This window comes from Diceros bicornis, chromosome X (genome assembly GCF_020826845.1).
Source record: "Diceros bicornis minor isolate mBicDic1 chromosome X, mDicBic1.mat.cur, whole genome shotgun sequence".
NCBI lineage: Eukaryota > Metazoa > Chordata > Mammalia > Perissodactyla > Rhinocerotidae > Diceros > Diceros bicornis.
The window spans coordinates 4,247,551-4,271,266 of record NC_080781.1 but is presented as its reverse complement, the minus strand read 5'-3'; the positions used below and the strand labels follow the sequence as shown (position 1 = coordinate 4,271,266).

Sequence of the window (23,716 nt, the reverse complement as noted above, 5' to 3'; positions counted from 1 at the left end):
AGATATCGTTTCTAATTTGATGTAGCTCATATTCTAGATCAGTGGTTCTCAACCAGGGGGGATTTTGCCCTCAGGAAACATTTGGCAAAGTCTTGAGACAGTTTGGGTTGTCATGATTGGGGTTTACTACTGACATCTGAAGGGTAGAAGCCAGGGATGCTGCTGAACATCCTTCAATATACTGCAGAGCCCCCACAGGAATTATCCAACCCAATCTGTCAATAGTGCCGAGGTTAAGAAACTCTGGTCTGGTGGTAGAGGAAAAATAAACAACTAATGACCCACAAGAGTAATTATGAATTGGAGTAAGTTTTTAATGCTGGCAGGGCTCATTTCTGATCTGACCAGCAGGATACACACTGATAATGAGAAGAAGAAGCAGGCTGAAGGATAGGGATGGGTCATAGGGTAGAAGGGTCTTGGTGGGTAGAGGGACTGGCATGTACAAAGGCCAGGGGAGGCCTGGCACAATCCAGGATCTGAGAGTACAGTGTGGCTGGAAGGCGAAGGGCAAAGGAGAGATAGGCAGGAGAAAAGGTGGAGATGCAGGTGGGGGCCAGATCTTTGAACTGCGCCAGCAATTAGTAGTGTGGGGCACAAATATGATTCTATGGACTCCTTTCCTTTGTCATTCTAGATATTTTTCTGTAGGAACATTCAATCATTGGATCAACAGTTTTTGCTGTCTACTCCTATCTAACCCACTGATAGACCTTGGAGATGCAAAAACAACTAAAATATGGTCTCTGCCCTAGGGAGTTTATGTTCTCAGTCAGAAGACACTTGCTGAGCAAGAATAATGATTGTCAAATGCATATCAATTTGCTTCTAATAGCTTGTACTTTTCTAGTTTGAATTACCATATTATTTTCCCACATTTTAGGTTAGTGTTACTGATTCCTCACAACCGAGGTTTTTCTTTTACCTTTTTTCCTTTCCAAAGTTAGATTGCAAACAACCAAATCTTATCATTCACAGATTTGAAATGCTAGATGTTGATTCTTAAAGTTGTATCTGCAAAGCGTTCTGATTTGAGGACATCTGTCATTTTTTTGAAGCCTGAGTTTGAATTGATTTGAGATACATGCAACTGCTCAACTATTGTGTGGGTGCATCTGTGAATTAATGAGTGACATGCATTCTTTTTTACAGTTGAGAGTATATATGATACAGGCATTGTTTTACAATATGTAAAGGTCGTGGTATATATTTGTGGCAAGAGCTAAGAGTTCATTCTCTCTGTTTCTCTTCATTTGTAGACTTTCACTACTTGTCCCCATTTTGTTAAACCATGTCTCTCAGATTTGGGGTTCTGTAGATTTGTTCTGCAGTCACATAGAGAGGCTAACTGGCTGGGATTGGGGTGAAGGAATCTCCAGAATCCCGTCCTTCTACAACCAGAGCAATGCCATTGAGACTTTCTTGTTAGCTTTTATTTGTTCTATTGCTTACATTTTAGACCACTACTATAAGCATTTTGAAAAGAACAGCCAAGAAAAACATAATCATAGACCATTAGTTGCTTTCCTCCTCAGATCTGGAACAAAGCAAGGATGTCTACTCTCCCCACCTCTATCTAATGATGAATTGGAGGTCTTCACCAGTGCAGTAAGATAAAGATGGAATTAAGTATATGGATTTGGAAAGGAAGAACTGTCTTTATATGCAGATGACATGACTGTTTATATGAAAACTCCTAAGGCATTTACAACTACTAAAACTCATAAATGATTTTAGCAAGATCAGGATACAAGGTATACACACACACAAATTTTTATTTCTATATTCATCAAGAAACCATTGGAAAATAAAATTTGAAATATACATTAACAATGGCCACCAAAAGCATAAAATGTTAGGAATAAGTTTAGCAAAAATTGCATAAGACCATATCGATTTACAGAATGTGTATCATTTTTAACAAAGAAATGGGATTTGGGGAGTTTTATTAAAATAAAGTTGAATCTATGAATAATTTGGGGAGAACTGACAACTTAAGACTATTGAGCCTTCCAATCCCTTAACGTGATTTAGCTCTCTATTTATTTGAATCTTCTTTAATTTTTTCCTGGCAATATTTGTCATTTTCAGTGTAGAAAACTTGCCCATTTTTTGTTAGATTTATTCCTAAATGAAAATGTGTCCACACAATAGGACTACAATTCTGAGACATGTATAAGCACTCATCATATTCCTGTTGATGACATGAATTAAACTAATAGTATATCTTAAATTTTATGGTATCTGGAAATAATATAAAATTGATAAACCAGAACACTAATATTATTACTGAATTTGTCTCATCCAAACTAACTCCCAATTATGATTTATCTATTTAACATTTAATAATTCTTATTTAATTCTGTCTTAAAAATCTTATTTTGATTTTTATAGCAAAATGGCCAAATTCAACATTCCCCTATTTGTGTAGATTTTCTTTTTATAGTGTTAAACAATCTCTTTATTTTCCCAGCTTCATACCATGTAGACCACTCTACAGCTTTCATTGACTACCTTTTTTTTTTTTTATTTTGGTGAGGAAGATTGGCCCTCAGCTAACATCTGTTGCCAATCTTCTTCTTTTTTCTTGAGGAAGATTGGCCCTGAGCTAACATCTGTGCCCATCTTCCTCTATTTTGTGTGTGGGATGCCACCACAGCATGGCTTGATGAGCGGTGTGTAGGTCCACGCCCAGGTTCCAAACCCACAGACACCAGGCTGTGGAATCTAACCACTATGCCACCGGGCTGGCTCTGACTACTTTTTTTTTGTATCTCCACCTAGCTGTTCCTTAACCTCCTGTAACCTGAGTCTTTTGCATTTCCTTCTACATTTAGGCTAATAATTTCAAAAGAAACATTTTTTAAGGGAGATGTAGTAATGTAGTAATAATGAAGCAAGCAGAGGCACAGGATACAGCAGAGTTAAAACGCACACATATCTCCCTGTGAGACTCGGAGAATGTCCATCTGTTGGTTTCTTAAATATCACCTTCCTTTCTGTCTCTCCGTAGAGTGTGCTTATAGGGGCGGCGTCTGCTCGTTGACTCTATTTACACTACAGTGTAATTTTAGCTTATTATCAACAGCTTGAGGAGCAAGGAAAATTTTTTGTAGACAGCACAGTCATTCTTTCTTAGAAGAAGAAAGTAAAGAAATCTTAAAATCTATGGTAGCATTTGTTGTTCATGGATCTCTGTCAAGGTCCACCATGATTGTAACCAGCATCTTTTTTCCCTCAACCCATTGAAATCATTTTGATCCCATCATTAAGCAGCTTCATAGACTAGACGAACAGATGTCTTTAAAACCAGAATTTTATAAATTTATTGAGTTATATCATCTTTGCTCACATTTTTATAGGAATTTTCCAAGTCCAGAGTGCCACATAAATGTTTTGATGGTATTACTCTCTTCATATAAGATGGATATCATTAATCTGTCATTGATAGAGGAGCTAACCATGTGTGAGAGGTGAGTGACCCGTACAAGGTTTAGTTAATGAACTTGGATCTCAGATCCTGGTGTTCAGACAGAATTTTTCCAACAGTTACAGGAATCTAGCTGTCTGAAGATAATGAAGAGTCTTTGAGATGTATTTACATAACTAGTTGAACACATGATTTCAGTAATTAATTTTATTTATAACTTCATTTGGGAACCTCCTTTCACTGGGGAAGAAATGGTTGGTTCTACCCAAATATGTTCCTGAAATGTTTTCTTTTTGGTTTCCGTGCTAAGAAGACACACTCACGTCCACTTGTGCTTGCTTCTGTCAACAAGATTTTAACACCAAATAGTCAGGCTCTCAGCAAGTTAACATCTTTGACCTTAAATTCCTCACATAATGACATACAACTATCCACTCTTCTATAAGTGGCATTTGAAGTGTCTAGGGACACATGAGCATTCCTTTCCAAAACTGAATACCAATTACATTATAAATTCAATCATTGTGCTGGAAGATATTATACCATTATTATTATTATTATTTTTAAGATGCATATTCTAAAGGTTAATTCTGAAGATAACACGTTGAAGGTTAACATTTTATCAGGGGGCATTACAGAGTGGACTTTTGATGCCAGTGATTTCAAATAATGAGATTATTATTTTCATTTTCCAACTTTAGCTTGGTCTCTGATCTGTGGGGGAGGGTGATTCTTACATGCAGGAATTGTGGCTGGATAAGACGGGAAGAGCCAGTGTTAATTGTGACAGCACAAGAAAGAGTGTGAGGTAGATTGAAGAAGTCGTCCTCTGACATTAAAGAAGTCGTCCTCTGACAGGCTTTGAATGTGTCAGACTAGTGGCTAGGTGTCCTCTTGCCTCTCCAGATGGTCACTAAGATGAGCTTTCAGAAGCAGCCTCATGCCTGGAGTAAGGCAAACCTGTCCCATGGAATTTGGATTTGACTGTGGAACATAGCTTCTTCCTGCTGTGGATGACATAAAACCATTCTAGCGGTTGTATATACAGACAAGTGTAACTAATGGGTGAGTGTTGTGGGGGAGGAAGAGGTTTCCTCTACCCTCTGGGTCCTTCTGGCTGCACTGTGAATTAAATTGACATGAGACAGAATGACAGGAGAAAATCAAACAAAGCTTTATAACATGTGTACATGGGAGAGACCCGGGAAACCAAACAACTCACCAAAATAGGAGAGGTTCTCATCTTAAATACAATCTTCAGCTAAAGACAAAGGAGGATGTTGGGGGTGGGGGAAGTCAGCTATGGGAGATTACCAGAAAAGTACAGTAAACAAGAGTAAGGTTATTATGCAGATTTAAGTCTTTGCCTTCCACACTGATAAGAATTTCTAGAGAGAAGATCATCCCCCCTTCTTCGTGGTACAAAGAGGGAGACACCTTTACAGATGGAGATTTCCCTTACAAATGTAAATGTCTCTTGCAAAGGGTAACTTCTACTTTTCAGAGCTTCTCTCATACCTGCAGTTTTTAAAACTAACCAACCCAAAATAACCCTCATGCCAAAGAGATACATTTTGGGGTGGCCAATTCTGAGCTCCCACAGTGTTCTCCATTTGTATAATTAATAATTAGTTAACTTCAAGATGAGGAGTACTTTCAAATGTCTATCTGAAACTCCAAGTCATTGGACATTGGATGTTTGCACATGGGGGACGCATGGAGTCAGGCCAGGGACCATTTTCACTTTTCCACTTATTTCTTTCCGAAATCCAGCATTTAGCAACGTTAGCAGTGTTGACATTTGTGGGGGCTGTCCTGTGCATTGTAGGATGTTTAGCAGCATCCATGACCTCTACCCACTAGATGCTAGTAGCAAACCCCCTCCTCCAAGTTGTGACAACCAAAAATATCTCTAGACATTGCCGAGTGTCAGCACAGAGGGCAATATTTTTCCCCATTGAGCACCACTACTCTAGTCTCTTGCATTCTATTATTACTCCTTAGCATATATACATGGGTAGATTTTGCCTAAAATACTACATGACTGTGAATTTCTTTGGATAATTATTTATAGTCATTGCAATTATATGATATGATCACAGACAGTGAAATCCCTTCTTTACCGAAACCAGAAAATAACACTTCATTAAAAAAACACAAACTCTTTTCATATTAACCAGTGAGTATTGTGAAAAGGGTAGTTCTTCAAGGTAGCAGTTGCTTAGAAGGTAAAGTGCAACGTATGAGTTTAACAAACGCAGATTTATGCTTAGCATTGAGGCATTGCTGTTTTGAATCTATTGCTTTTCAATGGCATTGTTATCTTTATTTTCCAAAGACTTGCATCAACAAGAGTACAGAATTACATGTATTCTCCAGAGTAGAAGCTGATCACTGAAGAATGTGCAATCTGAGTACAGTAATCTCAAAACTGGAATTGATGGCACATGTCTATGTATTTGTCAACATGGTGAGAATTACACACGCACACACACGTGAGTTTAAGCCTTAGCCATTATTTAATAGCATTTAGCAACTGAACATCATATATATACGTGGAACTCTATTCATGGCATGATTTTGAATGTTTTAATAGAGCAAACATATTCTTGAAAATCATTATCTAGGGAAAATTTGAAGCAATTGCCTATTCTTTTTTTATTAGAATATTAATTAAAACTGGAATTATAATTTTACTAACATTCAAGTAAGGACATTGGAATGTGTTTGATATTTATTTATGAGTAGGGTGAAAAAATGGATGGTGATAAGAAAGAGTCCTTTATTTGGTCATTATTGGCTTTATTTTCTGAATAGGGTATTTGCATTATTTAAGAACTATAAAATACATTGAGGAAATCCAAGTTAGTGCTAGGATTTGTATGCAAAAGTAAATAATATGAAGTATCTACTATGGGAAATATGAACCAGGAAGCAGACTGTCACCAGACACTGAATGTGTGGGAACATTGATTTTGGACTTCCAGCCTCCAGAACTGGGAGAAACAAATGTCTCTTGCTTGTAAGCCACCTACTTTGTGGTATTTAGCTATAGCAGTCCCAACAGATTAAGATATATGTATATATATTTTTTTTATTTTTTATCTCTCCTGTCTTTCCCTTCTAATTTCTTAAGTGAGATGCTTCACTCTGCTTTTTGCCCTTGTTTTATTTATTGATATATATGTTTATGGTTATAAATTTTTCTCTATTCATGCTTTTCCTGCATCATATAAATTCTAAAATGTAGTATTTTAGCATTTTTCTATTGTTGTGTTAAATGAAATTCGTGTGACAGCCCAATACATAGCCAATTTTGTAAATGTTTTATGTGTATTCTCTAATGGTGAGCTGCAAAGTTCTCTAATTGTCTATCAAATCATGGGTTAACTATTTAGTTTATAGTATCTCCTTTTCCTAATTTTGTTTCTGTTTGACTTATTAAAATTGAAAAAGGTATGTTGTTGTCTTCTACTTTTATAGAGAATTTGTAAATTCTCCCTGTGACACTACCAACTTTTGTTTTTCTTAGAGACTATATGTTGCATAAAATTTATAACAAATTGATGTGCTCTTGAAAAATAAAATATTTTATCATTATGAAATGATTCTTGCTATCTCTAAAAATTCTGGATTAAAATGTATTTTTTATCTGATATTAGTAGAGGTATCTCAGTTATTTTTAAAAATTTTTTAATTAGCTTTTGCCTGGAAAATATGATTTTATATTTTCACTTTTAATATTTCCAGGTACTCACAGATGTATCACTTCATATGGCATATATCTGCAATTTATTTTTTCTAAGATGACAATTTCAGTCTAGTAACTGCCGAGTTTAGGCTATACATGAGTTTGATGATACTTGATATTTTCTGACATATTTTGATATCTTACTATTTTCCTTATTTTATGTTTTTCTTGGATGCCTTTTGAGTAATTGAGTTTATTCTTTTATATTTCATGTTTCTTCCTTAATTTACCATTTACTTGCTTTCTATTGCTCATGGATAAATAGAAATTGTAAAATTCACATTTAAAGTCAATACACTCTAAAATTAAACAAGACTTGAACGTCTTTTTAGAAAGTACAAGAAACTGCAGCACACCTCCCTCTCTGCTTAATGGCAATTTTTTTTCAATATTTTAATTCTGTCCTATTGCTTTATCCTACAAGATGATGATGATGATGATGATGATGGTGGTGATGGTGATGATGATGATGGTGATGATGATGATGATGGTGATGATGGCGATGATGATGATGATGATGGTGGTGATGATGATAGTGATATTATCGTATTTAAACAACTAGGATTTACATTCATACTTGTCTTTTATTTACCACTATTCTTCCTTACATCCCAGTTCTAATTGAATCTTCTTTTCCCTGCCTTTGGTACATTCCTAAAAATTTGTAGCACAAATATTATAAATTCTTTCAGTTTTTGTTTGATGAAAACATCTTTGTCACATGCTCATTCTTGAAAGATAATTTTGCTAAGTACTCAATTCTGGGTTGACAGTTATTTTCTCTCAGCACTTTGAATATGCTATCCTACCGTCTTCAGGCTATTGCAATGTTTGTTTTGAGTCAAACTTTAATTATTTGCATGTTGTCTTTTGGCACAGTCTGCAATTGATAGCTCCTCTTTACTTCTGATTTTCACCAGTTTCATTTCAATATCAATTTTTTTATCCATTCTTCCTGTGAATCCTGAATCTTTGGATTCATATATTTTGTCATTTTGAAAATCCTTAGGGATTGCCTGCTCAAATACTTCCGCTTCTCTATTTTCTCCTTCTTGAACTTTGTTTAGATACGTGATAGATGTTCTCATATTCATACCCTTATCCCCTAAATTCACTTTCATATTATTCATTCCTGTCTCCCTACTATGTTTTATAAAACTTTCTCAGATACATCTTCCATTTATTCTCTTTTCTACCCTGTCTAATCTTCTCTTTGACTAGTCCATTGATTTCTATTTGTTTCAAAAATTATAGTTTCCACTTGTTTAATTTCTTCTTTGTCTTTCCCAGTAATTTCCTGTTTCCTGCTTACCTTTTCGTATTCCATCCTTCATTTCTTTAAACATTTCTTATATGGCTATTTTATATTATTGTACTGTGTTTTTAATATCTCAGTGCTCATGTACTTAATCACCTTTGACTGTGAGCTCATGCTTGTTTGATCTTAATCTGTGGGAAATTTCAGCCCTAAGTTGATGATTCTTTTCCTAGAGAAGTTTTCTACCCCTTCTGACAGGAGCTAGATTATGAGATTTGAGTCTATTTAGGGATCCAACTTCTCCACCTTGCTAGAGCTCCCCCATCTTACTGACCTGGCTACCCTACAGCTGCCTCTTCCCAGGCCCTGATGTCAGTGCAACTATGGACATGGTCCCAAAGGGAAAATCCCTTTTTCCAGTTTTCTCATTACTCAGGACACCCGAGTATTCTTTAGCTCACATTGTTGGAGGAGCACAGTGTGGAGGAGATCAACCTTGGATATTTCTGTTACTGAATAAGCCCAGAAATTCTCTAAAATTATATCTTATCAAGACGTAATTGCTCTTTAGATGGAGGGTATCTCAGAGTATTGTTTTATCTGCTGATGATGTAAGTGGTAGCTTTTCCTTTGAGATGATTTCACCATATTAAAGAAGAAAGAGAGAGAGAGATAGAGGGAAGGAAGGAAAGGGAGGAAAGAAAGGGGAGGAAGGGAGGAAGGAAGAAGGAGAGGAAGAAAGTAATGAAGAAAGAAAGGAAAGAAGAAAGGAAGGATGGAGGGAGAGAGGGAGGGGAGGAAAGGGTGGAAGGAAGGAAGGAAAGAAGGAGGTTAGAAAGAAAGGAAAGGGAGGAAGGGATGGAGGAAGGAAGGAGAGAAGGACTGAGAAATATCTTACCCAATTGTAAAAGCCAGTTCTCTTGTGTTCTTATTCTATGAGCTAATCTCTTTTTCAGATAGAGTTGGGCTCTCTTTTACTCTGTAATACAGATCCATGAGAAAATAGGTTTCATGAAAAGGGATTTTATAGTATTACACATTTGGCAGGAATACAGCTACATGTTGCAGTAATGAATACTAGTCTAAAATAGGAGGATGAGAAGAAAATAGCATTAAAATGATAATGCCGTTTTTTTTGTGAATGAAACTCACCAAGTATTGATTTTGAATTTCTAAGTTCTTTTTTTTTTTTTTGGTGAGGGAGATCAGCCCTGAGCTAACATCTGTGCTAATCCTCCTCTTTTTGCTGAGGAAGACTGGCTCTGCGCTAACATCTATTGCCAATCCTCCTCCTTTTTTTTCTTCCCCAAAGTCCCAGTAGATAGTTGTATGTCATAGTTGCACATCCTTCTAGTTGCTGTATGTGGGACGTGGCCTCAGCTAGGCCGGAGAAGCGGTGCGTCGGTGCGTGCCCGGGATCCGAACCCTGGGCCTCCAGTAGTGGAGCGCACGCACTTAACCGCTAAGCCACCAGGCCGGCCCATGAATGTCTAAGTTTTAAGGGCAGACATTCAACCATTGACAGAATCTCCTTAACATTCTGTAACCAAAAGGCACTTTTAGAGACTAGATATTGTATCCATATATGAAAATTTATCTTTCTTTTGTGAGTTTTTAGCTTTTGATAGATTTAGCTGAGTGGGGAGTGAAGGGAAGAATGGAGTGGGTATCTAATCAGCAGGTCGCGCTTATCTAGCAGAGAGAGGCTAGTAGCCTGGAGCAGAATGGCCAAGATGGAGAGAAGTTGATGGAGCCATTTGATAGATATTTGGGAGGGAAATCAGAGAGATGTTATCGACTGATTTAGAGTTTGGGAAAGTTAGGTGGAATTGACCCTCAGTTTCTGTCTAGATCACCTACCTTCATGGGAAATACTTAAGATGAAAAACACTGGACAGTTACAAGTGACAGAAGTGGAGGTACACATAGAGAGTTGTTTCTCTTCTATATTTCCATGTGAACAGAGATTATAAAGAGCATTGTCTCTTACTGCATGCAATCTCATGATTTGTGATTTTGGAAGCTATTGCCTTCATGGCAGGCATCCTCTAAGAGCAATGCTTGCTATAAAATATTACTCAAGGAGTAATGATTTAAATATGACAACTTCAATAATTGATGTAAGTATGATCAATAATAACATAAATATTTAATATAGAAATCTTACATATTAAATGTTAATATGAGTATTATGATATGTATTTGAAAGGAAAATTAGAGAAATGATTTAGGGACCCTGGCAACATCCCATGATTATAAGATGTTGAATACTATTTCCTTCATGGCAAGCATCCTCTGATTTCAAAATAGTACTCAAAGAACAATTTAAATATGATAATAATAATAAACAATGCATGTATAACAATAACATAACTATACAATATATAAATATTACATAATAAATTATAATATGAGTGATAAATGATATTTTAAAATACAACATTTTAGTTAGGTAACTTTAGTTAATAGATAATTCTAAAACCTGGTACAGAAATTTGCATGTTTTTAGTTGTCTACATGTTACTTGCATGCTATTACATTTTTAAGGATACAACAGAAACAACTAATGGCAAGCTTTGCAATTGTAAAATAAGCAATTGGATGACGGAGATAAGCAAAATTTTTCATTGAGTTTGGAGCTATCAACTGCACTGGTCGGATGATAAAACCAAACAGCCATCTCTCTACATCACAGATCTCCTGTGAGGTGTGCGTGGTGTTGCCATGGGTTACATCACTGTCCCTCATGGGATGGACCCCAATGCCACATGATATGTGTTGTCACGCAGTGAACATTTCAGAAAGGAGCAATTCTCTCAATTTTATTCTTGGAGGAAACAGCTTATTTGCTTTCTACCTATATAAGCAAAGCATTTTGATCACAACCAAAAGATGGTTTACTAATTTTATTTTCAATTAATATCATGACTAGTCCTTGTGAGAAAGCAAAGTCAACACAACAGGCATTTATGGAGCACTTTCTGGGAACCAGACACTGGGTAGGGCAGGGAGTTTGGACATGAGACAGATCAAGGCAGTCCTGTAGCTGAGAGCCTATGATGCCATCAAGATATTGCATTAGAAACTGATGAATCTGTGTAAAAAGAGCTGTGGGGACAGACAGGAGGCACCATATGCTATCTTCGATTTGATGGCTGACTCATGTTTTGATGAACAAGTGGGAAAAGAGTTTCATGGAAAGAACAGAGAGCAAGCACAGAGGTGGGGACAGGTCCCATTCTGGACGTGAGCAAAAACAGAGTAGTGCACAGTGCGTGATGGTGTGCCATGTTTGGGGATGGGAGAGATTGACGGGCTCCTGAGTGGGCAAAGTAGATTTGGCCAAGATAGTGCACGCCCTTTAATGTTACGTATGGGCGTGGTCATCTTCCTCTGAGAAATGAGGAAACAAGGCAGTTGAAGCATTTTAGATTTAAAATTAATGTTTTGTGGACTTACAGGTGATCAACGGTTAGTATCGTAACAAATGCTCCTGTTTATTTGAAGGAGCTGTGCCATTAGTTGCAGCATGCTTCAACTTTGTAAGGTGACATCTCTGCGGTATATTTCTCATGGGAAAAAATTATTTAAAGCTTTCACTTGATTTGTTATAATGAAGCATCAAAAGAGATCTTAGGGCACTATCCTGCCAATTACCAAGAGAATGACTTATTTCTTTATGCTGAGTAGTGATTATCTTTGAGAATTTCCATCCCTGGGATTCTTATTGTTACAATAATTGTTGCAATTATCAAGATGGTTACATTTCATGATCAGTTTTTAACAAATCAGAATCTCAATGCTTCCACTGACTCTGTAGCTTCATGAACTGAAAGTTTAAACATAAAAAAAAGAAATATTGAAGAAATATTTTTGAAAAAATGATTGTCAATGTGTGTTTTCCAAAGAATTCTTTAAAAATTTTTGAAGAGATGTGTTTTCCTTAATGTCACATGAAAATTCACATTTTATATCTCATATCATGCTATTTTATTTTTCTAAGATTTTGAAAAAATAGTTAAATTATTTTAATACCAAATACATATAAGCAGAAATCTATTTCCCTTAAAAAAAAGTAGTGCAAGTAGTTGAGAGTTACTTCTTAATACTTCATTTTAATTCATTAATTTTTAAATCTTAACAATTTTTTAAAGTGAAATTATTTTACTTTCATTGTGGAGTGTACCCATATGTTAATGACTGTACATCTTTATTTTCTTCATTGTATGCTGTGAATTCTGCTCCCTTAAATTTGTGAAGATAGGTATTCATTAACTTAAGGTAATTATCTATGTGAACTTGGCATTATATACTCTTTTTATGTTATTATTAAACATGTTCAAAACTCAAAAACATCTATTGTTACTTTGGTTAAAAAGCTAAAAAGAAAATAGCTGATATCATGCTTGGATGGAGAAAGTGGAAGTTTATTTTTTCCTTTCCAGTTTTCATCCCCAAGGATCATTGATAAACGGCTTACACAACCCTCACCTCCTTTAGTACCAAATATTGTAGCAGAAAATAATTTTGTTCTTAAAATGATGATAGAGGAATTTGCTTGGTTTTTGCTACGTAATACCATATTAAGAGTTGATTTCCTTATTATCATGGATAGATTCGTATAGTATTAGACATCACATTCCTGAATAAAATCAGAGAACGAGGGCCCCAAACCATGCCGTACATGTGTCTGATGGTCCCTTGGCTGGAGAACAATTTGGATATTGATGGCTTATTTCAGGCACCTTGACAGTCTTATCATAGATGCTAGCCATGGACCGTGAAAAATAGCTTCTACAGGGGCTTGAGAGAGAAAATGAAGAGCTTTGCATTTTCTCTTGGCATTTCCTGCTATTGTTAAAAAGGTCAGATGTGCAATTTAAAATGTTCCATGTGTGGAGCATGGCAAATGTCACATAGAAAATGAAACTGCTTTAGTCGGCATTTTTGGCCTATTTCCAAAGGGTACCATTTTTCACCTTTCGCCTCTCACGGATTTGCAAATTTTGGCTTGTGCAAAATGTCTGCCCCACTGTGAATTGTAGGCAGGGAAATGCTACGTGTAAGATAGGGAAATTGTGTATAGATGAGAACAGCAAATTGAGAATAAAAGTGAGAGACTATATAGCACCAAAAATATATTGTTGGATAACTTGCAAATTACTCCATCAAAACTGTTAAGGAAGTTCATAGTTGATGAAATAAAATGTCTGAAACTCATCAATAGGAAAACCCAAGACATTTATATTTAAAGAAAGGCAAATCAATTTTATTTCATTATACTTTTGCTTGGCTGAATGACAAAACTAAATTCAGTTACCTGTGGGCATGGTCAAATGACCACTCTCACAATTTGATAGTTGGAGGATGAATTGATGGAGAGTTTTGAAAGAAATTGGGTATTATGTATTAAAATTTAAAAAGAGACTCACTTAACTCTCCAGCAATTCTTTCTCAGGAATCTCTCCTACATGTATATGCACAAAGATGCATTGTCCTGGCACATTCAAGCTGCTATAGCAAAAATACCAAGACAGGATGGCTTAAACAACAGAAATTTATTTCTCACAGTTTCAAAGGCTGGAAGTTCAAGACCAAGAGGCCAGCAGATTCAGTGTCTGGTGAGGGTCCAATTCCTGATTCATAGATGGCTGTCTTCTCGCTGTATCCTCACATGACAGGAAGCAGGAGGAGCTCTCTGGGGTCTCTTTTATAAGGGCGCTAATCCAGTTAATGAAGCCTCCACCCTCATGACCTAATCACCTTCTAAAGGTCCCACCTCCTAATACCATCCCATTGGGGGTTAGGATTTCAACATATGAATTTTGAGAGGACACATACATTCAGTCTGTAGCATGCATGGACACGATACTCCTTGCTACTGAAATTTCACTCATCATGGGAATGAGTAAATAAATGATTGTGTACACTTATAATATAAAACTACTTTTCATTTAAAAGGGAAGAAGCAAAGCAAATTTGAAGATACATAATATCCACATAACCTCTTAAATCTATATACACATATATAGATACTTGTATATGTACAGATACATGAATATGTGCACATATATGTATTTATATGTATACATACTTGTGCATGTGGGTACATATATGCATTTAAAGTGTTCTGTGTGTATGCATGTATGTATACGTGTGTATACAAATATGTGTATGTGTATGTCACTCCCTAGAAAAAAGTGCAGAAACAAACAAATTAACAGTGCTCACTTCAGAGAAGGGAAGTAAGGTACAGTGCATTGGAAAGACAGGGATTGGCAGAGAACATGAAAACTATAGCTGTTCCTACACTTATGCATTTTTTGAATTCCTCACAATAAGCATGAATTTTTTCTTGTTGTTGTTAAATCATCCCGTAGGTTATGCAGAGTATGTATGCATGTGAAGCCATGTGGAGAAGATAGTTTTAATATATTAGAGAAGAACAAATGTTTAGGATTTGCACTCAGCTGATGGGATCATATTTGCCCAAATCCATTGGATCGAAGCTGCCTTGCCTGGAAGAAAGCCACTCATTTAAACAAATACAAGTAACCTCTTAATATTTGGGAAAAAGATTGATTAGTTGTCAAAGTGATTGTACCCATCAGCCCAATTTTGAGATTTGGGCAAGGGATCTCAGAGGTTCCTGGAAACGTTCCTGTGATTCATTGTCACAGAAAAATAGACTCAGGGGGATATAAGCCTTGCAGATTGTTCTGCTTTATTGTTACGTTTCTTATTATTCATTGCCTCTTTTGGCTTGGGAGAAGCCCTTCAGAGAAATGAGCAATACGCTATGTCATTTACAACATCTTTCCTTTCGAACATTATATTTCACATCCTGGAAGCAGCCATTACACATGAAAACATTTTCTTTCTTCCCTAAACCTAATTTCCTGGTCTCACCCAAGCCACCCTTTAACTTTGATATCAATTTGTCTTTTCGAAAGCTAGCGTTTACTCGCTTGTCGTAATTCTGTCAGCAACTGGTAGGTTTGACAGTTTCCATCTGAGCTTTCTGGAACCATAATCTGCCCTCCAACAAGTAATAGCAATCATGATAATAACAATAATAATAGTTCATTTTTTTAGTGTTGACAAGTTTTCTTGCTTGATTTTTACAAGACCGCCATGAAACACTCTGTGTAAACCCATGCAGCATCTAGGAAACAGAGTGTAATTTAAAGGTGATGGAACTCAGAAGTGGCAGAGCATGCACAAGCCTAATGCTATTCCTCTAGACCCCTGCAGGCTGCCCTCACCCTGTTCCAGACTAACCTTGCCATGCCATGCATGGGCTGCCCTTCACAATTGCCCTTTGCCTATCTCTAACCCCTTAGAGAAAAATGGTGTTCAGCTGTCAATCACCCCCATGAGAAGGACACCAGAGTCAGCCATGGATGGTTTTCTGAAGACACTGGCTTAATTCACATTATCAGCCATAGCGTATTTCAGCCTCCATTCTGTGCCAGGCACAATGTGCTTCTGTGGTCCACCAAGCTAGGAAATCCTCAGAAATGGTATTGAAAACAGGTCAGAAAACATCACATGAGCCTGGGTAAACCAAGTCTCTGTCCAGACTTAGCATACAGTGTGAATTCTGGTTGGGTTAATCCCCAGTAACAATAAATGCCAAAAACCCACCTATAACATAAATATTCGAGAAAAGGGCACTTCTGTCATACAACTGAATGAGAAGGGTGCATCTGTCTTTTAACATGGATGTTGAAGAGTTGATATTATACCTACAAAATCAGCATTGACTGAAAGGACCCAGAAAGAACAGAAGCATATGAGCTTCTTGATCTTCTCTCTTTGGAAGACTTCACCTCCATCCGACAGCCATCTCCCAGGTCCTCATTGGGATTTTGTCATTCCACAAATTCCCCTCTGCCTGTTCCTAACCCCTTACACAAGAATGGAGCTGAGCCATCATTTATCATGCAGGAAGTGATCACTGGGAAGTCCGTGTTCTGCTCTGAACTCTTAAAACTCTGAAATCCTGCCCCTAACTCGAACCTCCTAGTCTTCCAAATTTGGCTTCTTCCCTCCAGCTTTGATAGGTCTCCCATCAAGCCTTGCAACTCCCTAAGAACTGCTTCTCCTTTAAGCCACCAAATGTCTGTCGTAGATAGCAGAATCTGACTTCACTCTCAGGGACACCTTTGATTCCCTCCTCTGCTTGGGCTGAGCTCACCTGGCCATCCTCCATCTCTGTGTCCACCCATGGATTGACTTCAGTATCAATAGGCGGTTTCCAGAAACAGTAGAGATCTTAGTGATGGCCTGCAATCCTTTTAAGCTCCCTCCTCATCAGCTCTCATTTCCATTTCCCGTGGCATCTATCCAGGTGTTTCACATCTTCCCACCTTGGTTTTTATCAGAAAACACTGGTTTTCTCCTTCTTCACAGAGAGGACAAAGAACCCACCAGGAATGAACCCCCTGAAACCACATAGCAAAGCACATTCACAAATTACTTTGTATCCACATCTCTCCCATCTTCCAGAATCTGGGCAGGGCTCAACCTCCCAACTCTGATCCAGAAGTTAATTCCTACCACCAACTCAAGTGTTTCTTCCTTGTCCATTGGCCATCCCATCTTTCTAACCCTAAACAGCCTCATCCCTGTCTACCTCTTGAATTATGATATGTCTTCCTCCTTCCATTAATAGTCACATTTCTTGAAATTGGAATTTTCACTTGCTCCTTCCTCCTCCAGTTCCCCAATACCGGTTTTTAACCCTCCTCAACCTCATGCTAAATAACCCTCTTACAGTATGACAAGTAATGTCTACATTGCAAACCCAATAGAAATGCGTTACTCATGGTCTTATCTCATTTTTATGGACACTTGTCACTTTTGCTCAGTCCTCCTCAGCTTTCGTCGTATCACTGTGTTCTCTTTCTATTCCACAACTCTTGAGAAGTCCTTCTTCACTTACTTCTCTTTTCATTCTTAAATATTGGCCTCTCCAAGATTTCGTTCTAGACTCCATTCTCTTCCTTATATTTTATCTCTGGCTGATTCAATCCACCCACGTAGCTTCAGATGCTATCCCCCTATGAATGATTCTTATCTTTATTTCCAGCCCAGACCACCAACGTCCGTTACAGAATTTGTATTTTTAACTCCTATTAGAATCCTCTACTTGAATGTCACATTGACACTCCAAACTCAACATGTCCAAATGCTGATAAATTCCTCTTCCTCTCTTTGCACCCTCATGTTGGTCAAAGGTACCCCATATACCTACACGTCCAAGATAAGAACTCAGTCGTATTTTACTTCCACTTGCTCACCACTTGTGTAAATGGCCATATATATGCCATCGTTTCTGCCCTACAAAATATCCCTGAATACGTGCTCTCTGCTCAGTGCCCACAGTTACTGCTATAATTCTTGTCTTCACAATTATCTCAGTTTGGATGACCACTTAACTCATCACTCTTCTACCTTCACTCCATCCTTCATGCTACTATCATACGCATCTTCCTCATTCTCGGATCTGTTGACTTCATTCCCTAATTAAAAACAATTCCTGACCAGATGTCTCCAATGGCTCCCTGTTGACCACATGGGAGAGTCCAAGATCCTTGAGTCAACACAGAAGGACCTTCAAAATATGCCCATGTCTCCCTTTTCCAGCGTGAGCTCCCTCCACTGTCTCCCATATGCCCTGTGCTCTTACCCTTTCAACAAACAGCTCACAGTTCCCTGAGCACAGCCTGCTCTCCTATACGCCCCCGAGTCTTCCTTCTAACAAGCTCTACCCAGATGTCTTCCTCCCCACTCTCCATCTGGGATGGTTCCAGTCATTGATTATATCCAGTAAACATGTTTTTTCTCCCCTTCACTTTTTTGGGGAGTAAATACATATGAGAATGGTTTGACATATGTTTGTGTTTCTGATGCTTAGCTCATTTCTTTCTCAAAAATTACTTAGCAAATGATTTCTGGATTGACAAATGCATGAAGATGACTCTTTGGTAAATCATAGAATGTTAGAACCACAGATTGTCTTGGGTGAATTCAGGCCAAGAAAAGGGGGAATTATTTTATATTTGGAAATTATTCAATACATTATTAAAAATGTTGTTATTTGTCCCATTTGTGCAAAGTGCTGAGAATTTAACAGAGAATGAGACATGAATGGTCCAAGCTTTTATGTATCACAGCATAGCTGAAGAAACATAGGCAGTCTCTTGGGATTTCTTCTCAATCTTTGATAGGAAAAATTCCTGTGCTCACAACTGTACATTGACAACATAATCCCAATCTTGTAAAATAAGGTCATGTATACCTTCATTTGTCTTGCATCCCCTTACATTTTGCTCTTCTTGGGTTTACTGTTCTGGGTGTTGGTTTCTGGTTTTTAGAACATGAGCAGGTGCTGGAAGTAAGCAGCCTTGCTCTAGTGAGATGGTGTTACACCTTCCAGACCCATCATCATTTTGTGTTCTTGACATGGGCAATGCTTTTCCTTGAGTAATTTGCCTCTGGTTTTCTCCCAGCTTCTGTCCCTGGGCATGATGCAAACCCTCTCCTCTTGTTGCTAGAGTCACATTGGCTAGTAGACCAGCCATGTGGGAAGAAGGTCTTGCTCAGATGCACCTTCTTACTCTGATGCTTAGACTTTACCAGCCAGGAGTGAGTCCAGAACCTTCCACTGCAAGGGACAGTATCAAGCTGTCCCTGGGTTTTGAAGGGCACATCAGCCACCTCTCAATCATGAGGTAGACCATCTGTCATGTTTGCTACTCTGCCTTCCTTTATTTTCTTTCTGTTAGTTAAGAAAAGGTTTATGAAAACCTAATAACCAAGATGTTGAGCAGAATAGTATATACAATAAAAGGTTTAGGTTCTGAGAATCTAAGCAGAGTACATCTACTGTATTAATTGATGACAATTGATTTTTATTTTAGTTTATCAGACGGCTTTTTCTTTTTATAAGCTTAACGTTTTTGTTAGAGCGAACAGACATCAAATTGCATTTCAATAAATGCAATCAGAACAAATATAACCTAGAAAAAAGGAAAGGAATTGCAGACACCGTATATGTTGCTTGTTAAAGTATGCGTATGGGCATTGAATAGAGAGAATTACTACTACGTTTATAACTTTTTGTTATTTCACACCATATCAGATGAATTTTTGCTTTAGTGGTGATTCTTACATATGTTCTTGTGAGTTGCTTTTGATAAATTGAGAATGCCCATTAAGTGAGGTGTCTAGAAACATATCCATCAACTCACATATATGTGTGTATATTTGGGGTAATTATAAACAGGTCCAACATGTCCATCAAAAAAACCCACAAATCTGTCTCTATGCCCTCGTGGTCCCTTCCCCTTGGACGAGATCTGAAGAATGAAACAATGCTTATCACCCTTTTGTGTTCTGCAGTCTCTGCCTCCTTCTGGCCTGTCCAGGACCCACATTGTGGTCACCTGCATATCCAAGTGGTTCATTGTAACACTAATGTGTATCAGAGGCTGCGGGGTGAGGGTGTCATTACAGGACCCATGAGAGGGTAGGGGAGAAGACTCTTTTCTATTGAACAAGAAGAGGGAAAAAATAACCTTGATTGACTTAGGTAGCTGTGTCCAATAGTTCTGGAAAGTTGTGTTAAAAATGATGCAGATCTGTGGATCCTCGATGGTGGATTGTTCATCTACAAACATTCCTAGAGATCATGTAATCTAAACAACATCTTAAAGATGTGGCTCATACCAGTGCATAAATGAGTAGTTGGTAACAGAAAAGGGAAGGATTAGGGCCAAGCCTCTGGTCTGAAGTCTGAAATCCTTGCCCCAGGTCTTCCCGTCATACCTACTGCACAGCCACTTTTTCTGTCTGTGAGATTTGAGACATCAGGACAATTGTTTATCAAGTCTTGACTACTACATTAAGTGCTATAATCTTGTATCAACTGGGTCAATTTGTTTTCTAAAGAAAGTCACCATTGTTGTTATTTTCCTAGGGAGAGTTTCCAAGCTAAACATATTCCTCCCAAATAATAGAGAGTTCACTTTTGGTCAATATTGTCTGAATGGCCATAAGTAAACACGCCAATCCCTTGAGAATACATTAGATCAGAAAAGAGCGATGTGCTACTTTTATTTAAATTACAAATTTCCACTTAGTCCTAAAAGTCTGAGGCCATGAACATTTCCAATACCACTTTTAGGTCATGCTGAAGATAATTTTGCATCTTTGGGATTAGATGTTCTTCAGCTAAGAGTCATGGATGCCCAAGGGGTCTAAGAAACTCCCCTAACCTATATGGCATTTTTTTGAAAAACAATGTATTTTCCATTGAGAGGAGTATCTCCTCAAGGAAGTCTGTGACCCAGAAAAGGTGAAGAATCCCTGATTTGGATTCTGAATGTCATGACCATTCACTTGAAACATAATAAAAATTTCTTCTTAGTATGTATGAGATTGAACCATATGGGTTTGCCATTTGCTTGGACCTAAAACTGTCAGATGTTGTCATTTTCATATGGTTCATATTATATTTTTCACACATCCATATATCTCCCCTCCTAAGTAGCAAGCTCCTGAAAAAGACAGGGGATATATCTGCTTCATGTCCTCACTCAACTCTTTGTAGAGAAGATGGCTGGGAAGAGAAAGCCTTTTCACACTGAAGAAGGAGTACATTTGAGTCAGATGCATCTGGTTGGAAATCTCATCTGTGTGATCCAGAGTGAGTTAATGCAACTCTCTGGAAAACTGGGATAGTGAGCCCTCATAGGGTTGTGGTAAGGATTTGCAGAAGTTATGAATTGCACAATAAACGTATGTTCCCTTGCCCCTTGGGTGACAAAGATGACACAGAGGATGATGCCGATTGTCTCCTTGGTATTTTAAGCACATCAATAATAGCTCATGTTTATTGAGTGTTTACTGTGTGCCAGAAATAACTATGTGCTTTAGGATATTCATTCTCCTATGAAACAAGTGTTTAATTAGTCCCTAATATGTGACCAACACTGAAGACACAGCCATAATTAGCACTGACAGCTCCCTGCTGTCATGGTGTGCATGTTCTAATGTGGGGAAATTAGCTCAGGAAAGACAGGATCAGGAATATAAATGAGTCAAGTGGTGATAATCAACTCTCATGATCATTAATACAGGATGGGGAGTGGCAGCGATTGATGAGGAGCTAGATTGAACAAAGAGATCAGGATAGCCATCTCTGCTAGGTGGCATTTGAATAGACAACAAAAGTAAGCCTTATCTCATTGAGTCTTCTCAGTAAGGCCAGAAGGTGCTACTGTTATTTATTGCCTATATAGACATGGAAACTAAGAATTAGGCAAGTAAATAACCATGCAGTCATCAGATAAGGACCAGGGCTAACAGTCTTTAAAAAGCTGGACTCTCGAGTTACAGTCACATACTGTTAACATCATACCATCATACCATACCACACCATTCGTCACACCATGATAAAAGGGCAGAACACACCTCTACTCTCTTTCCCAGGGCATGTCCACCATTTAATTTACCTTGTTTGGCTGTCCTCAAACCATTACTAAGAGAGCAACAGAAATACATCATGAACGGTTTCAACGTCATTTAAAAATTCTCAATACTGTACTTGTAATTTGTTATTAGTTAGAAAATGGTGAGTCTCCTATCAGTGGTTGGGATCACTGGATAACATGCTGGACATTGATGTGGATACCTTGCTGTGAACATATTATTAGAGTTGCTCTTCTTAGTTGCCATGGAAACAACACTGCCCCTTCATCACCCAACACAGCCAACTTGGCAAAGATGGACAAACCTATTCAGTAGTGAGATGGTAGATGTCACAAGAGATTAGAAGTTAGTGGAGAAGGACCAGCTGTCCAGGAGAAGAGCCCCCTACAGTGAACACAACACAGATGCATGAGAGGGGGTTAAATGAGCCTTTTAGAGGTCCCTCCAATTACTGATCCATTCACTCCTTCATTCATGCATTCAACGGATGTTGAAGAACTGTTGTATTGGACCCTGAGGATACAGTAGTAAACAGGATACACAAATGTCCTTCCCTCACCTTAGTTGGGGAGGAAGAAGATAAACAAGCAAACAAACTCATCAAGGACAGAATCTCAGATTGTGATCAGAGCTGCGAGGGGAATAAGAACTGTGAGAGTAACTGGGGTGGGTGATGGGGATACTTTAGATTGCGTGACCAGGGCAGGTGTCTATGAGGGTGAGGAATTTAAGGTGGTAAGTGAAGACCAAAAAAAACAGCAATGCAAAGAGCCAGATGTGTACATCCCAGAGATTCTGGCCTAAACATTGTCTTATCACCATGTGAAAGAGCCTTTCAAGTTTGCTAAAATTTAATAAAATTAACAGTAGGAGTTCAGGGTCACCTCCAGGGAACCCAACTTTCTTTGTGGCTGGTGGAATTAGAAGGGATGCGTTGCTGGAAATCCCATTTTCAGTTTCCAAAGCCGGTGATGGACTATGACCAACAGTCTCTTATCATTTGCCAAGCAAAGAAAAATTCACTGAACCTGGAAAGGAGAAGTATCTTCCAATGAGTCCTTGTCTTTTCATAAGCCAAATTTCAGTATTCATTTCCATTTTAGTTGAGTTGGTGGGTGGGTGGATAATTAACTAGTTGTTTCTGAAATAAGAGAGAGGTAGATGAGAGAAAAAAGGGCATTTCCTATTTAATCCTAGGAAATATGGTTTATCAGGCAACATTTTAAGGAGAAATGAGGTCATTTTGGTGTATAAAACTGTAAAATTTTGAACTGTGATAATATCGACGCTGAAGTGAATTATGAAAAATGATTATATAAAAATATATTTGGAAAGCATGATATAAATTTCTATGTGTTAGTTGCCAAAATTTGAATGTATATGTTTTTAAATACACACCTATGCAAATGTTAGGACTGGCAGGTGGTATATCACTTTTTATATTTAAAATGTACGTGGGAGTGAAAGGAAAAAGGTAAAAACATTTGTCAAATTTGGAATTTTAATGAAAGAACATATTGGAAATACGAAAACATTATTTAGGACTTTGTGCTTTTAGAGTTTGATCAGAGATAATGCTAAAAATAGTCCCTCAAGTTTTATTGGCATCCTTTCAAAATAAACACGCTAAACACCAAGAAGCTATAGTATAAAGAACCCAAGAGCATCAGCCAAATGGACTTCATATCTCTTCATTTGCGTGTGTCTAGGAAATAAGAAAGACCCATAGAGTTACACTAATTAATTGGAATTTTATTTCAGTGGTGAATTTATGAGT

The 23,716-nt window shown here is 37.7% G+C and overlaps 1 protein-coding gene across 5 annotated transcripts in view; it reads left to right on the top strand.

Moving 5' to 3' along the window:
• The window catches only part of NLGN4X (neuroligin 4 X-linked), a 294,305-nt gene that overhangs the window by 109,619 nt on the left and 160,970 nt on the right, over positions 1-23,716 (top strand). The gene's annotated exons all lie outside the window — the stretch shown is intronic.